We start from the raw sequence: 4,137 nt of genomic DNA on the forward strand, positions 1-4,137 counted from the left end.
TGATATTGTGATTGATTGCGTACTTGCTTTCGTTGTCACTTGTTCATGTTGTTTGTTGCTTACCACCTGCTAAATGTCATAGTTGATTTTATACTATTATTCATTACATGTTAGTTTCTATTTTGGGTTGGCCGATGATATCTACTCAGTACAAGTTGCCCTGTACTGAGCCCTACTTGTGTTTTTCTTTGTTTTCTTTTTGTGGAGTGCAACGAGTGTATCAGTGACCTTGACTCTCCCTTAGCTCTAGCCAGTTTCCAGCACATCAGGTTCCAGGGTGAGCTATTCATTCCAGCTCGTGTTGGATTCTCTTGGTCATGGCATGATGTCCTTAGTTTTTGGACATAAACTATTTTATTCATTTATTTTGGTGTCTTTAATACTCTTAGACTTGGTATTTGAAAGACTAGATGTCCTTGATGTGATAACTTTCAGATTTTGGGGATAATAAGTGTTAGACTTTAGAGGTTTATTTGATTGGTTACTTTAATAAGTTTTGAGCTTCCGCATTATTGTTGTTGTTATTCGTAGTTGAATTATTGATATATGTTGGGGTTTGGATTCCTTGGTTCGCCCACTTAGGAGGTTAAGTGTGGGTGTCATTTACGACTCATTTTAGATCGTGACATATTTTACACTTTTTTTTTAATACAAAGAAAATGGACAAGGTCAACTCTGGAAACTTGGAATATAATAATTACAAAAAAGACTCGTATATAATCACTGCCTCACTTTCTCAGTTTTTTTTCTTTACTTCTAGTCTAGTATGATAATAATTCACTTCCTGAAGCAAAAATAATAATAATAATAATAATGATCACGTTATGCAGCAATATAAATAATTGAGGCAAACATGATACAATTGAGGAAAACATATACCATCTGATCTTATTATAAAAAAGTTAATGAAGCAATATTAATTATAACTTAAATAATGCAACCACACAATTTAAGGTTGTGGATCGTCCACGTTTACGCTATATTTATCGGGAGGTTAATATGGCAATATGCTAACAAACTTATGAAAATAAATATGACAAAAAATAGGGAAAAAATTATATATGCATTTTTTGGTACGTGCCTCTTACCACTATAAATAGTTGTCTCTTGCTTACCATTTATGTTAAACTCCTAATATTGGCTCCGCCTGATGATCTATTATGTTTTCGATCTTTATTGTGTATTTATATGTAGGAAAATGTAATTTGATTAATTTTTTTGGGCACATTTATAGGTTGCACAAAAATATGCTCAAGAGATTGAAGCATTGAAGGAAGAAACAAGGAGTATGTTGTTAGCTATTACTGGAAGGAAATTGGTTGAGAAATTGAATGTTATTGATGTTATTGAACGTCTTGGCATCGCGTACCACTATGAGAAAGAAATCGATGATATTCTGTATGGAATTTACAATGAAAATGCAAACTTTGAGGGTGATGACTGTAGTGATTTATCCACTTTTGCACTTCAATTTCGATTGCTAAGGCAACACGGTTACAACATCTCTCCCGGTAAGTCCATTATGGAGTATGCGTTTGATGTTGTTTATAATCGTTGTATGTTTGAAAGAAGCCTAATCGCGTGTGTTCTTCCTTTGAAAAAAACAGAATTTTTCAGCAAATTTCAAGATGGGAATGGAAATTTCAAGGTGTCGCGTTCTAGTGATGATGATGTGTTAGGATTTTTGAGTTTATACGAAGCTTCACATGTAAGGACTCATGGTGAAGACATTTTAGAAAATGCACTCAATTTCTCCACTACTCATCTTGAGTCTGCGGCTCCACATTTGAACTCTCCTCTTAAAGAGCAAGTGACACATGCCCTTGAGCAATCTTTGCACAAGGGAATTCCTCGAGTAGAGACACGATTCTTCATATCCTCAATCTACGAGAAGGATGAATTAAAGAACGATGCGTTACTTAGATTTGCCAAATTGGATTTCAACTTGCTCCAAATGCTTCACAAACAAGAACTTGCTGAAGTATCAAGGTGGTGGAAGGAATTGGATTTTGTGACAACGCTTCCATATGCTAGAGACAGAGTAGTTGAATGTTATTTTTGGACATTAGGAGTGTATTTTGAGCCTCAATATTCTCAAGCTCGCGTCATGCTTGCTAAGACCATATCCATCATTTCTATTGTTGACGATACCTTTGATTCTTATGGTTTAGTTAAAGAACTTAACACATACACAGACGCCATACAAAGGTATGAACTTCAGAAATTTACTTCCTCGTTATATAAAAAAAACATAAATTTACTTAGATTCATCAACTTTGCAGATGGGATATAAGTGAAATTGATCGTCTTCCTGATTACATGAAGATCAGTTATAAAGCTGTTCTTGATCTTTACAAAGATTATGAAAATGAATTGTCTAACGATGGAAGATCTCATGTTGTCTATCATGCAAAAGAAAGAGTACGCAATCAAATTACATTTTTCTTAACCCTTTAAACTTGCATTGAAGCAATGTATATTCAAATTACTATATATTTTCTAACACTTATTTTTTCTGGTGTTGTAGATGAAAGAAATAGTGAGGAACTATAACGTCGAGGCTAAATGGTTTATTGAAGGATATATGCCTCCTGTTTCTGAGTATCTAAGCAATGCTTTAGTAACTAGTACTTCTTACTTGCTCACAACAACATCATATTTGGGCATGAAATCTGCTACTGAGCATGATTTCGAATGGTTGTCAAGGAACCCTCAAATTCTTAAAGCTAATGCAACATTATGTCGCGTTATTGATGACATAGCCACATACGAGGTATATATGAATTGACTGACACAGAGTTTAAGAAAGTAAAGAAGTGTTTTGAGTTTTTGTGGTTACAAACTAAAGATATGCAGAATGTACCAAATTAAAAACGTCCTTCAATTTTGTACTGGTCTGAAACATGTCATGTGGAAAGTTGAAATTAAAGGGATATGATATTTGAGCAAACATCAACGTGTTGCAACGACAGGAATTGAAGCAATATATAAAATTTAACCCCTTATAATCTATTTGCATTTCCAGGTTGAGAAAAGTAGGGGATAAATTGCAACAGGAATTGAGTGTTACAGGAGAGATTATGGTGTATCAACTGAAGAAGCAATGGTTAAATTTAACGAAATGGCTGAGATAGCATGGAAGGATCTTAACGAAGGAATTCTTAGGCCGAATCATGTATCCATGGAGTTTTTAACGCGTATTCTCAATCTTGTTCGTCTTATTGACGTTACATACAAACACAATGAAGATGGATACACACATCCGGAGAAGGTCTTAAAACCTCACATTGTTTCCCTACTTGTAGACTCCATCAAAATTTGATGAGCTACCATATGTTGTTATTTTTAGCTTGTTGAATAAAGTTGTTAGGGAGCTTCTTTAGCAGTTCTTTTGTGCACTTCTTAACTAGGACTTCAACTAAAACCCTTTGTAAGATGATGCATATCTATTTTACTATTTATATTGGACTTTCTTCGTTTCAATTTGTTTGTCTCATTTTTCTTTTTAATCCGTTTAGAAAAGAATATCTCTTTCACTTTTTGATAATTCTTTAATTCCAAATTTTGACATGCATGGCACGTTCAAGACCACAAGATTAATGTTTTGATACATTCTACACATATTTAGTTTAAGACCAGAAGATTCAATCTTTAATTACTTTTTAAAACTCCGTACAGAACTTTTGAATCTTGTGATCTTAATAAAACTAAAGATATCTAAAAAACAGTACCAAAATGTCATGATTCTTGTGGTCTTAAACATGTCATGTGAAAAGTTAAAGCTATAGATTTTTCAGAAAAGGAAATAAAAAACTTTTTTAAATAGACTAAAAAGTGAAGAAAGACGGACAAATTGAAACGACGGGAGTGGTATTCATTCTCTCTAATTGACTACTAAGAGTATTCTATTGATGGAGTGTTTACTGACGGAAAGAATGAGTAAATTATTTGAAAAAGACTAGATAGGATGGTTAGTAAAACTCAAATATATTAGGTAAAACGCGCCTAATTAACACTCACCATAGGGGCTAAAGGCGATGTCACGACTATCATGAGTTTTTAGTACATTTTTAGCCATCTCAGAAGAAGTAACAACAACAACACAAACTTCACCAAGTTGAAGGTGCATTAATTAGA

The 4,137-nt window shown here is 33.6% G+C and overlaps 1 pseudogene; it reads left to right on the forward strand.

Moving 5' to 3' along the window:
* The first annotated feature begins 659 nt into the window (after positions 1 to 659).
* Positions 660 to 3,369, forward strand: LOC102586114 (vetispiradiene synthase 3-like; annotated as a pseudogene).
* Positions 3,370 to 4,137: the final 768 nt, after the last annotated feature.

Source organism: Solanum tuberosum, unplaced genomic scaffold, assembly GCF_000226075.1.
Source record: "Solanum tuberosum cultivar DM 1-3 516 R44 unplaced genomic scaffold, SolTub_3.0 scf00365, whole genome shotgun sequence".
In the NCBI taxonomy this organism is placed as follows: domain Eukaryota; kingdom Viridiplantae; phylum Streptophyta; class Magnoliopsida; order Solanales; family Solanaceae; genus Solanum; species Solanum tuberosum.